This window comes from Panthera onca, chromosome A1 (assembly GCF_046562875.1).
Source record: "Panthera onca isolate mPanOnc1 chromosome A1, mPanOnc1 haplotype 2, whole genome shotgun sequence".
NCBI classification, from domain to species: Eukaryota; Metazoa; Chordata; class Mammalia; order Carnivora; family Felidae; genus Panthera; species Panthera onca.
Window position 1 is genome coordinate 235,821,795 of NC_138339.1, and position 13,458 is coordinate 235,835,252.

Below are 13,458 nucleotides of genomic sequence, written 5' to 3' on the forward strand. Positions count from 1 at the left end.
AGCCCGGAGGAGCGCGAGAAGGAGAGCGACCCCGCCCTCTCATGAATATGCAACAGCGAGGGGCGGCGGGGAGGGCGCGCGCGAGGAGAGCCCGGCTCTTCGGAAATTCAACCTGGGCCGCCCCCGCCCCGCGCCCGGCCTCCGGGGCCCCGCGCACAATAGCACGGCCGCCGGCCTGGGGAGTCCGACCCGCCGCCCGGGGAGGGGGACTGGGGGACTTGGTCCTCGCCGGGGCGCTGTGGCATCTGAGCAGCCCCTCGGAGCCCGTCTGAACCCCGGCCGGGAGGGCAACCGCCGGCGGGATTAGCCGTCTCCGGACCGCGGGGCCAGAAGGTCCCCGCCCTTTGTGGTGCAAATGAGGAGCGCGCGGGGGCCGCGGGGGCGGCGCTCGCCCGGGACCAAGTTCGCCGGCCGCGTCTCCGACACTCCCGTCACACTTTGAGCTCGGCGCGGCTCGGTCCGATCCCTCCAGGGACACCCCCCCACCCCCCTGCCGACGCGGAGGAATGCTGAGGAAGGTAAGTGGGTTTTCCTCGCCGGTTGTCACCTCTCCCTCACGTTTGGAGGAGGGACCGCCACGCAGCAGGTGGCTGGAATCCTGTGCCCGTGGAACAGTTTTTCGGAAACAAAGGTGGGAGAGGGCGGGGGTCGGCGGCTCCGGGTGAGAGACCCGGCAGAGCGGTTGAAGAGGTTAAGGTTTGAAAAGTTGCCGCGACCCAGCAAGCAGGTGCGGGGGGCAAGCGCGCGTTGCTGCGCCGGGGCGCCCGGGGCACAAAGCCGGCGCGCCGGCGCGGCCGCGTTGCCTTGGCAGCGGGGGCGGGGCCGAGCCGCGGCGTGCCTGAGTTGCCGGGCGACGGAGGGGCGCTGGGGGGGGGGGGGGACGCAGAATGTTCGCGAGCATCTCTCCGAGAGGAGCCAACGCTTGTCTCGCCGGGTCCTCAAGACAAGTGTATTTATTGGCCACCACTCGCCCTTGGGCAAGGGAATCAGGCCTCTAGGCTCTATCGTCTGCTTAATGCCCTAATACTCCGTTTTCGAAAATACTGGATTGTGGACTGATGGTCGACGTGAAAAAGTTACAAGATACACCTTAACAAATCAATAGCCATGAAAAGTATTCTCTTTCCTCGTTTTCCGAACAGCGTCTGCTGTTCAGTATTCCTTAATTATCATCATAAAAAAATACAGAACCTGGTTTGGACCCGTGAAAATGAATTGACCTTCACCCTTCCAACATATTAACCAAAATCTTTGCAGAGTGAAAGCATACGCAGTAGGTAGCAGGCACAGTGTGAGATATTCAGACAGTTGTATCTTAAAATGTTTTACAAAGACGAATTTCGCAAAGCAGGGGAGAGAATAGTTCACTGGGTATTTTCTTACATATAAATGTGCCCGAGAATTTTGGCTCGTTATCTCAAAGATTATTTGTTGTAGCCATACATACAGGAAAAAAAAATATTGGAAAGGAATTTGAATGATCTTTTCTAGAGCCGTGATTGGCAGTTACAGTAATACTTTTTACTCCCTCACCCCTTTGCCCATTTATCCTATCATAGCTAAGGGTAACTTTTGGTGTTTTTAGTTTGTTTCTCAGATTTTAATTGTTTGCCGAAGACACCCGTTAACAGTTCTTAAGCTGTGTTTCACACACTGGTTTATTTCTTTCTCTGCCCCCAATTTAAAATGGTCTGTGTGTTATTTATTTATTCATGTATTTATTTCGTCGCATGTTTATTAGGCTTTGCTACGTGCCGTATACAGAACCAGACTTGGGAGGAGAAGGATTAAGTGGTGAGAGAGACATACAAAGTTGAATTAAAACAGTTTAGAGTTTCCAGGGCCCTCTGGGTGGCTCAGCTGGTTAAGCGTCCGACTTGGGCTCAGGGGTCATGATTTTGGGGTTCGGGAGTTTGAGCCCCCAGTCAGGCTCTGTGCCCTCCGCACAGAGCCCGCTCCGGATCCTCTGTGTCCCTCTCTCTCTGCCTCGCCCCTCATGTGGGCATGTGCGTGCACTCTCTCAAAAATGAATAAACGTTAAAAAACATAATAGTGGGGCGCCTGGGTGGCGCAGTCGGTTAAGCGTCCGACTTCAGCCAGGTCACGATCTCGCGGTCCGTGAGTTCGAGCCCCGCGTCAGGCTCTGGGCTGATGGCTCGGAGCCTGGAGCCTGTTTCCGATTCTGTGTCTCCCTCTCTCTCTGCCCCTCCCCCGTTCATGCTCTGTCTCTCTCTGTCCCAAAAATAAAAAAAAAAAAACAAAAAAACAACATAATAGTAATAAAGAAAAGTTTACATTTTAGGAAGAGGAGAAGGCTAGGAAGCAATTATAATCAACTGTGACACATTCTCGTTTAGCAATTCCACCCAAGACATCCCCTTCTGCTGGCCAGGAGGGGGGCACTGATCACAGCTCTGCTCATCCAAGGCAGACATAATAATGCACTAATTCAAGACATGAGGACGGTGAGACTAGAAAAGTACGGAATTTGCCTCGGGTCTTACAGTTCGTTAAGTGGTAAAGTCGGGATCGAAATCCAAATCTGACTGCTACGCCATGCTTCTGAAGCATTAAACCCTTTTATCCCTATGTTCCTACACACCCAACTTACCATATTTTGATTATTCCTAATAGTGAGTGTCAATTTCTAAAAAAAAAATACATGGTTTTCTTGTTGGTTGAGATGTTTTCAGTCAGATTTTTTTTTTTTGTTTTTTTTTTTTGAGAAAGCATGAGCTGGAGAGAAGGGCAGAGGGAGAGAGAGAGAATGTCCACAATGAGTGTGGAGCCCCATGCGGGGCACGACCCTGGAATCATGGCCTCAGCTGGAATCGGGAGTCCGACGCTTAACCGACTTAGCCACCCAGGCGCTCCCACAGTCAGATATTCCTAAAGTTAAATAACAATTACATTTCTGAAGAATATACATTTTTCCCACTGGGGTGTTGCTATTGTCAATCATCTTTTTCCAGGGGTTCCTGAGAAGCTAATGAAAACCTAAGAATTTGATTATTTGAATCTAGTTTTAAGAATATTAGAGATACTTGGGGCACCTGGGTGGCTCAGTTGGTTAAGTGTCTGACTCTTGGTTTGGCCCGGGTCATGATCTCATGGTTCGTGGGTTCGAGCCTCGTGCCGAGGGATTCTGTCTCCCTTTCTCTCTGCCTCTCCCTGGCTCTCTCGCACTCTCTCTCTCTGTCTCAGAGTAAATAAACTTAGAAAAAAAAAGAATATTAGAGATACTTGTGTATTAAGGTGTTCTTTACAAATGAGTATGGAATTAAATTTTTTTCAAACAAAATGCACTACTTAGCATTCAGGTTTTTATTACCTTTCTTAATTTTAAATCTTTTGCATCAGATTTGTTAACTTCTGCTGGCAGGCCATTTAGTAGGCGATAGGTGGAAATGGCTCTCTGGGATGTTGTCTGAGAAAGTTCAGGTAGGTACTTGATTTGACCTGATCAGAGCCCCGAGAACCACTGTGAACTGATTTTATAAGTGTTTTTTACTGTAAAAATTACTTTTCTAAATAGGTTTACAGGATCCGTGAAGGCAAGAACCAGGTCTTTTCTGTCTTTAGAACTCATCTTTTAATACCAAGTACAACATGCTTTCTCAATATTAAGTAGCAAGAGAAGCAAAAGTAAACTTTATTAGGCCGATGAAATATAGAGTAGAAGTAATCCTTTATATAATATTTAGAGTCACAGAAGTTCTAAATATTTGTTGATTTTTTAAAATGATACTATATTATATGATACTAACTTCTAGGTAGTATGTATTCTACAAATAGAAAAACTGAGCTACAGTGATTGGTATATAAAATATTTTCCAATGTTTTATCTTAATTGAAACTCACAGCCACCGTGCAGTAATTCCCATCACTAATTTTTTTAATATACGGAAACGTAGAAACTCAGAGAAGTTGAGACTTGGTCAGAGTCAGCCAGAGAGGCTGATTTTGCACTACAATGCAAATCAAATGATTTTGCACTACACCCTCGCCCACCAGATGCACCTCTGAGCTCTCGGGGCCTGAGCCCCTCAGAGTACAAGATGCCTTCTCTCCCTCTCGCCTTCCAAAGCTCCGCGTCTGTCTGGGAAGAAGGGGAGAGACCCTCCTTTAAAAGACAAATACAGGGGCACCTGGGTGGCTCAGTCGGTTAAGCGTCCTACGCTTGGTTTCAGCTCAGGTCATGATCTCGTGGTTCACAGGTTCGAGCCCCACATGGGACTCTGTTGATGGTGCGGAGCCTGCTTGTGATTCTCCCTCTCTCCCCCTCTCTGCCCCTCCCCTGCTCATGCTCTCTCTCTCTCAAAATATATAAATGAATTTCAAAAAAAAAAAAAGACAAATACAGACAGAGGCAGGGCAGAAGAAAAGGAGACACGGAGAGGGGCTCAGTGGACCAAAAGGAAGTGAAATGAAGTCAATGAAAGAAGGAACCGGTGTGCAGAATTGGTGGTTAGGAGAGCCACGTGTATTAGCCAGGCTTGTGATCGCAAAGGACCACAGACTGGCTGATTGAAACAACAGATGTTTATTGTCTCGCAGCTCCGGAGGCTGTAAGTCCAAGGTCGGTGGTGTCCACGGGGTTGTTTTTTTCCGGTACCAGTCTTCTTAGCTTGCATGTGACCGTCGTTTTGCTGTATCCTCACACGGTCTTCCTCTGTGTGTGTGCATGTCTGTGTCCCAATCTCTTCTTCTGACACCTGTCATTTTGGATGAGGGCCCACCCATGTGACCTCATTTTACCTTAACTGCCTCTTACCTTGAACTGCCTTTTGAAGACTGTGTCTCCATATACAGTCACATTCTGAGGCCCTGGAGGGCTAGAACTTCAACCTATTAGTTTTGAAGAGTGAACTTGGTCTACAACTCTGAAGACAAGACCTCTTTCAGCTGCTTTATTCCTGGCAGTGTTCTCTCCTGGCACAAATAAAATGTTTGAGCAAGTTGCGGCAAATACGTCTACATCAGCATACTCCACTGGATGTATAAAGTAACAGCGAGAGATTCAGAAGTGAATTCTTCTATATTTAGCTTGCTTCTTACTTGATTTTCACTCTCACCTCTGGAGGGCCAGCCTCAAGCCTTGTCAGGTTTTGACAAGGGCGGACGAAACTGATGATGATCCCATTGCCAGCTAGGTCTGGTCTCTCCGCCTTTTTTGAGCTGTGGAGTGCCTATGATTTGAGTCCTATGCACTGCCTGTATGGCATGCTGAATCCCATAAGAATGGACTCACAATACTGGAAGGACCGTGAAGTATAGATTTCACAACCCTCACAGCTATGGAGGTAAGCTAGGTCGACCTTCTCTCCGAATGGCATTTTCCACGCTTATTTCCAGCAAGATATGTTCAGCATTGTACTTCAGACTCTGGAAGGTAGCCAGAAGAATTGGAAAGTTTTCCCTGAGGCACTGAGCGGCTAACAAGGTTATAATTGGAATGTGTTGCAGAGACTCAAATTATTCAAACGCTGTGGTCATAGAAGAGCAGGGACGGGTGGGAAGCCTGCAAGGCTTGCGGCCAGTGCCTTGCCCAAAGCACAGAAACTGCTTTGCAAAGGTGGGAGCCAGTGCTGTGTTTCAAGCTGGCCAAAGAAAATTCCAGAGGCTTCTGCCTCTGTAAGAGTTTCTGTATCTCACCAATCCTCAGAATCTCAAAGTACTTGTGTTTCCTTGACTTCCTTCATTACTTCATGTTCTGCCTTCAGAAAAGGTGAAACATACCTGTCTGCTTTTCTTCATGTACTCTTTTGTGAGTTGCTAAAAGAGTTCTTTTAATGTTTATTTATTTTTGAGAGAGAGAGAGAGAGAGCACGAGGGGCAGAGAGAGAGGGAGACACAGACTCTGAAGCAGGCTCCAGGCTCCGAGCTGTCAGCCCGGAGCCCGCCGCGGGGCTCAAACCCATGAACCATGAACCATGAACCATGAGAGCATGACCTGAGCTGGAGTTGGACACTTAACCGACTGAGCCACCCAGGCGCCCCTACAAGAATTTTAATAGGATCACTTCTTGGCCCATTTTTGTAGGTTGAACTGAGGCTCTGTCCACTGTTTTAGGAATCTGTTTCTGTTGGTCTCACAAGAGCTACCCCTCACCATCTAGAATCGTGGGGCTGTTATTTGTGCCTTCATGGCATCTCCCTGAGTTGTTCCCCTTTGGGGACCATCCTAGTCATGTCTAAGTATGAGACCCTGGACCGTCTTCTGAAATATCCCTACCGAAGAATATGCATCCAAAAACTCAGTGGAGTTTTTGCAAGAAATACTAGAAGTTTTCGAAACGTACTCTTTGGGCGTGATCCAGTAGCTTTCCGTGATGGGCGGTTTCAGAAACAGGTTCTTGTGTGGAGTAGCGATTGTTACCCAGCCCCCAAAAGAGTGCCTGTTTCCCAGAGCAGTGCATACTTAATTAGTAAAGGGATCGATGCCAGTACCTGGAATTTGAAAAGTCAGCTTTGAAGGGCAAAACCTCTCTCTCCTCTGACTCGAGCCAGACATTGGTCTAACTGGTCAGTTGTGCCAGTCAGCTGACACAGGTCCGGGAGGTGACTTGGCCTGCTCCACAGCTGCTTTTGGAACACCTTTTCGTGAAAAGGTGGCCCCCGAGGCGCTGCCTCGAGTGAGGAGAAAAGAGCCAAACACACATGTGTAAAGAGTGAGGAAACACTACTGTCCATGGCTGCTCACGACTTCCCCGGATGTTGGTACAGGGAAGTACGTTTCATTCCCCTGCGTTACTGAAGAAAATCATGACCTTGAAGTGACTTGGAAGTTCCCAGGCAGTCAACAAATATGCATCAATCACTTGTGTCCTCAGTGCTGAGAGGGCATGAGAAGATAGGTCATCTTTCTCCTCAAGTAGCCGACCCTCGAGTTCTGGGTCAACAGACGTGAAAATGCGAAAGCACAATTGAAGACTCTGCCGGGGGCTCTCCTGGACATACAGCAGCCCCGGGAGCGACTGCTTCAGGTGGGGCTCAGTGGCCAGAGAACTAGATCTTTCTTCCTCTTTGCGGCTTTGCAGATGCCTATCTCCTTCAAGTTCTCGCCTCCCCCACCCTCTAAGTCCAGGCCCTTTCCTGCTTTTCAGAGTCTTGCTTCAATCCAGTAAGGGTGCTCAAGAAATACTATTTTTGAATGTGTTTAAACCAGGGTGAATCTGGTCGTAGGATTTTAAGCCTTCATACTCCTGGAGGAAACTCTTCACCATTTGAAGGAAAGGAAAGAAGGGGCTGGGTTGAAGGAGCAGAAAAGAGAACCATTTCCAAACTCTTTCCTCATTGCTAGGAGTCATAAACCCTTGGGAAGCCATAAAAAGACTGCCTGAGTATGCATTTTAAGGACAGAAGGATATGTAGGCAACATATGACTGTGAGACTGTGTTGAAAGCAACAGCAGGGCAGAGAGGAGAAAAACACTGGTCCAGAACCCTAGACAGAATGTGGGGCGGCAGCAACTGGCCGTCATCTGAAGACTGGGAAGAAAATAAACATGGCGACTGGGAAGCCGGCTCCAGATACGGAAGTGCCCCCTGGGGTTATCCTCCAGAAGCCCCAGGCTCTGCACTCCTCACCCACCGGAAGCCAGCTCCTCCCTTCCTGATGATGGGCAGGAATTTGGAATTGGAGGAGTCCCCAGCAGGGAGAGTAGATGCCATCACTGCTCCTCGCATTTCAAGGTGGCACAGTAATTTCAGCTCTAGGGTGTTAGATTTGCAGGTGGTTTTGTTTGGTTTTTATGCATCCCACTGCTTCGTGTGCATACATTCGGTATTTGGGGCTGGCTCGGGGATGTCTTTGTGTATCTATTGCTAAGGAAACTGTGTGCCAAATTCCAAACAAGTGAAATGTATTGTTATTGCACAAAGTGTTTGTGGCATGAAGATTGGTGCGACGAGAATTTTATTTGGACGGCCAAGGTGTAAGAGCAAAGAGCATTACTGGAGGGTTGGGAGATGTGCATGTAAGTCTTGTGTCTAATACCAATTAAAAAATGTTCAGTGAGCCAAATTTCCAGAGGTTACCATTTGTTACCTGCGGGAGGAGGGACTTGATTAGATAATATCTAAGGCTCCTTACTGTTCTGGAATTCTTCTGCTCTTTCTAAAAGACAGCCTCAGATGGAATGTCCCTTCTCGAAGAATACCACATGCTTGCCAACGATCAGTCCTTTTGTCTTCTATACATGAGTTTTCCAGTGACCCTATGGGACTCTACTGGTCGATGGTAATGTTACCAATCTGTTTTCAAACACAACGTTGGGAAAGTCTTTACAGCAAAAACTTTAGAGGTGAAAGTTAGCAGCTTTTCTTAAGGGATTCTTTCAGTTCATGGCTTTGTAAATACGTAATTGTCTTCAGATGCCCCTGGCTTCTGTCTTGGCTGGAGACCTCAGCTTTGAGAAGCCCTGAGGGCAAACAGCAGTCATAGTGCTGTACAAATGTCAAGGTCGTGGGCTATTTTGGTTGTCATTAGAGTACGTCTCCAGTAGGACATCTCAGGATGCGTCCTCAACCCAGATTCTTGTAATTAATTTCCTTTGATTGAGAACATAGAAGGATCTCCCCGTGCAGTGAACTGAAGCCATACAAAGTGAAGTGCAATGATCATTGAGGGTAGAGCCTGTACTCGTGTAAATACGTGTAAGTATTTACACATTTATGAGTAGTGTAAAATAGAAAACATAACATGAAATTTGAAAAGTTTTAAGTGTTGGTATTTTATTTAATAATTAATTTAATGTTTTTATTTTTGAGACAGAGAGAGACAGAGCATGAGCAGGGGAAGGGCAGAGAGAGAGAGGGAGACACAGAATCGGAAGCAGGCTCCAGGCTCTGAGCTGTCAGCACAGAGCCCGACGCGGGGCTCGAACTCACAGATGGTGAGATCATGACCTGAGCCGAAGTCGGGCGCTCAACCGATTGAGCCACGCAGGCGCCCCTAAATGTTGGTATTTTAGATTTATATTTTAAATGAACTAACCGAACCTCAGGGGGAAAAAGAAAGAAAGTGTTTTTTCCTGTCTAGCTCTTAAATATGTGATTTGGAAGCTAGGAGCCACACGACTTATAAGGTACCCACGTTTTTAGTGGGAGGAAAGAAAATTGGAATAATGTGAAAATCAACAATTCCTCTGATTGTGGGAATATATTCTCTGGAGAAAAGCATACGCATTTTCAAAATTAACTATATTAATCACCGTCAGCTCTGACAATCTGCCCAAACAAATCATTTGCCCAGCAATGTTTGCCTTTAACCAACTTGGGCACTTACCCCCCCCCCCCCCAAAGGACATGATTTGGCCAGTAAGAATTTGGTTATGCAATTAAATGTTGACCAATTAGGAGGGAAACGCCCTGGATTTGAAAGGCTTGGTGTTTTGATGATCCAAAGTATAAATAGCTTTCCCCCCCACAATAAATAACAGATGTAAAAAATTTAATTTCAAATTGGCCAGTCTTCAAAGCCACACTCTAAGCCATACACTAAGGTATTGAGGGTAATAATAAAAATTAAAATGCCCCTAGCAGGGAGAACCTGTTTTTTGTTTTTTTTTTTTAAAGAGAGAGAGAAAAGAAAAAGAAGGGAAAATTCCTTTAGAAACTGACTAAACACTCTTTCTGTTAAATGTAAGAAAAATGAAAGAATTTTCAAAGAACGTTGACCAGTGATAAGACTTTCTATATATATATATTTTTTTTTTTTTTTAGAGAGAGAGAGTGGGGGAGAGGGGCAGAGAGGGAGAGAGAGAATCTTAAGCAGGCTCCACACTCAGTGCAGACCCCGACGTGGGGCTCGATCTCACAAACTGTGAGATCATGACCTGAGCCAAAGTCGGTCGGTCGCTCAACCGACTGAGCCACCCAGGCGCCCCTGCAATTTACAATTAAAAAAAAAAAAGTTTATTTATTTTGCGAGAGATAGCATGAGTGGGGGAGGGGAAGAGAGAGAGGGAGACACAGAATCTGAAGCAGGCTCCAAGGTCTGAGCTGTCAGCACAGAGCCCGACGTGGGGCTCGAACTCACGAGCTGTGCAATTATGACCTGAGCCAAAGTCGGTCGGTCGCTCAACCGACTGAGCCACCCAGGCGCCCCTGCAATTTACAATTAAAAAAAAAAAAAGTTTATTTATTTTGCGAGAGATAGCATGAGTGGGGGAGGGAGAGAGAGAGGAAAGGAGAGAGAGAGAATCCCAAGCCCGCTCTACTCTCAGCCAGGACCCTGACATGAGGCTGGATCTCACGAGCCGAATCAGGTGGCTGCCGCTCAACCAACTGAGCCACCCAGGCGACCCGCGAAACTTACTGTTTGAAAGTGTGCGGTTCGGTGGCATTGAGTCCATTCACACTGTTGTGTGAATGTCACCACCATCCATCTCCAGCTGAAACTCTGTCCTCGTTGAACAACTGCTCGTTCCCCCCAAGTCCCCGGTGACCACCGCTCTACTTCTTGTGTCTATGAATTGGACTCGTCTAGCTTTGACTCTTCTAGCTACCTCATACAATAGAATCCTGCATATTTATTCTTTTGTGTCCAGCTTATTTCACTCGGCATAACGTGCCAAAAGTTCATCCATGTGGTCGTGTGTATCAGAATTTCATTGCCTTTTAATGGTTGAATAATTGTATGTGTGGACCAAAAGAATGTTATAGGCTTATTAAATCGGGGGCCATTACTCAGTTGCCCTCTATGGAAATTATACCAATTTACATACTCTTTAGAGACTGTTTCCCTACCTCTGTCCCAACACAGAGCACTACCAAACTCCTTCATTTTTGTTCATCTTATGGTGGAAAATCGCGTCTCAGAATAGTTGCAATTTGCATTTCTCTTGTCCTGAGTGAATTCCGAGATTTAGGGCCATCGTATTTATTTATTTTTTTACTGGGACTGTCTCCATTTCCTTTGTTCATTTCTCAATTAGGCTATTGAGTTTTTTTCTTCCCTCCGCTTTATATTGGCTGTTGTTGAAAAATTTGCTTTTGTTTGGCATGCTTAATGTAGCTTGTGGGAGACGTTTGGAGCTGTGCTATGAAACAGGAGCTTTGTCTAAGAATAGCGAAACCTGCTTTTCAACACCAGTGACCAAATCCTGGCTCCGTGACAATAAATATTATTAAGGGGAGAGACCATCTGATGTTGTAGGAGGCTTTATTGAAGTGGTCATATTCAGAAGAAAGTATATCTCTGTGAGAACATTATAAATACTTCTCACAATGTGTTTAAAATTTTTTTTAAGTTTATTTATTTATTTCGAAAGAGAGAGTGAGAGAGAGCATGAATGGGGTAGGGGCAGAGAGAGAGAGGAAGAAAGGATTCCAAGCAGGCTTCGCCCTGTCAGCGCAGAGCCTGATACGGAGCTCGAACTCACACACCGTGAGATCGTGACCTGAGCCGACATCGAGAGTCAGATGCTTAACCGACCGAGCCACCCAGGTGCCCCTACCATGTGTTTCAACGTTGTTTAGGATTTACTCATCTTTCGAAAGGTGGGTGTATAAACAACTTGGTATGTATTGAAAAAAACAACGACCTAAGATAGCATGTTGTTAAATTTCATTTTGCGAACCCGATGTAGCTAAGTCCATACTGGATACCTCCAGCTCAACAGGGCCCGCTCTGGACTCGCTCCTTTGATCCACAAAGTTCCTGTATTTCCTGGCTGGATTTTCTAAGACAGATGGGCGCTCGCCTTCATATCCAGCCAGCTTATCACCGACATCCCTCCCATGTGTCCACCACCCTGTGACTCTGTGTCCGCTGCCCTGTCCAGACCTCCGCATCTGAGCTCTTCTGGGTTGCTGCAGCAACCTGCGGCTGATCCTTTGCCTGCAGACTCGTCCCTGTTCTGTAGTTCTCCGATCTGGAGCCAAGGGTAAGGTTTACGAAATGCAAATCAGAGCGACACATCTCTGTTTAAAACCCTTTGATGGTCCCCTGTTGCCCTTAGGATAAAACTCAAACCTTAACGCAGCGCCCTGGCCTGTCCCACTTACCTCTCAGTTCCCTCCTTCGCCACACCCCCTTTTCCACACTTCCCACTTCCCTTCGCAATCTTTCAGTTCCTCAAACTCGGTGCGCATTGACTTTTCTGGAATGTTCTCCCCTGTTCCATTCCCTCTACCTCCTTCACCTGGAAAACTTCTACTCACGCTTCTCCCATCCGGCAAGTCTTGCCTGACACTCTTTCAGTCTGAGTCAATGGCTTCTCCTGGGTCCCTGAATGTCCCTCATCTGACATGATCCCCCTGTACCGTAAGGGCCTGTTCCTTGTACAAACAGGTACTCCCCACCAGGCCGTAAGTGCCCAAGGAGGAGGACCAGGCCTCCTTTGTTTCCCACCTTGGCCTCAACAACTAAACACATGCATTGCCCGTCAAATCCGCGGATGAGTGGTTGTGGAAGATGCTTGGAGAGCGGAAGGAGAGGGTCTTCTGGGCACGGGGTGCTGCTACGTGTGAGTGGGTTGTGATAATGTTACGTAGTGAAACGCTGAATGGCTTCCCGGCAAATTCTGACATCCGTGTGGCAAGAAAAGAGGGTGAGGTTAGCTGCGCTCTTGTCTGCTTAATGTCCTGCTGGTGTCATGAGCACGACACGAGGATGAGGGTCGCTCAAGGTCGAGACTGGGTAGCAGGGAAACAGAGGCCACCTGCCAATACTCTGGGCAGGGTCCCAGACAGGGAGCGAGCTGTATGGGGCGGTTGCGGCCGACAGGCCTGGGGCAGAGATCCCAGTGGTGGTCAGCTGAGGAGGGGATTGGTTTTGAGTACACCATCACACAAATTGTTAGTTAGAGGACAAAAGTCCCATCTTTTTAATACAGTCACATCCTCTCTTTGACATGTAAGTGTGGTTTGGGGCTGATTCCGGACAAGGAAGCCTGTATTTGCAAAACAGAGTCATTGATTTGGGACTTTGGGTCTGACCAGCGTGCGGAACAGTAAAAAAATAAGGAAGGTCATACATCAGTGTACTCTGTCTAAAATAAGCGAGCCAGGGGCGCCTGGGTGGCTCAGTCGGTTAAGCGTCCGACTTCAGCTCAGGTCACGATCTCGCGGTCTGTGAGTTCGAGCCCCGCGTCGGGCTCTGTGCTGATGGCTCAGAGCCTGGAGCCTGCTTCCAATTCTGTGTCTCCCTCTCTCTCTGCCCCTCCCCCGTTCATGCTCTGTCTCTCTCTGTCTCAAAAATAAATAAAACGTTAAAAAAATTAAAATAAAATAAGCAAGCCAGTCGTGAGCTTAAGACACTCTCAAATGACTTCCCTACTGCTCACGTTGTCTGCTTGGAAATTTACTGTCAGTAAGAAACTTCTCTGTGGGGTATTCACCTGCGAAGTTAGGGAGTCCCAGCCTCCCAGTGGCCCGCTGTGTTGGTGCTGTTCCTTTATTCTCTCCCTCTATAAGCCAATCGGACTAGTTTTCATGGCAAGGCCAACGAGGA

At 47.3% G+C, this 13,458-nt stretch overlaps 1 long non-coding RNA gene across 1 annotated transcript in view; it reads left to right on the forward strand.

Moving 5' to 3' along the window:
* The first annotated feature begins 210 nt into the window (after positions 1–210).
* LOC144615783 (uncharacterized) overlaps positions 211–13,458 on the forward strand; it is a 58,131-nt gene continuing 44,883 nt past the window's right edge. The window contains exon 1 of the long non-coding RNA XR_013554403.2: positions 211–518. This is a non-coding gene — a long non-coding RNA (uncharacterized LOC144615783). The remainder of the gene's footprint in view (positions 519–13,458) is intronic.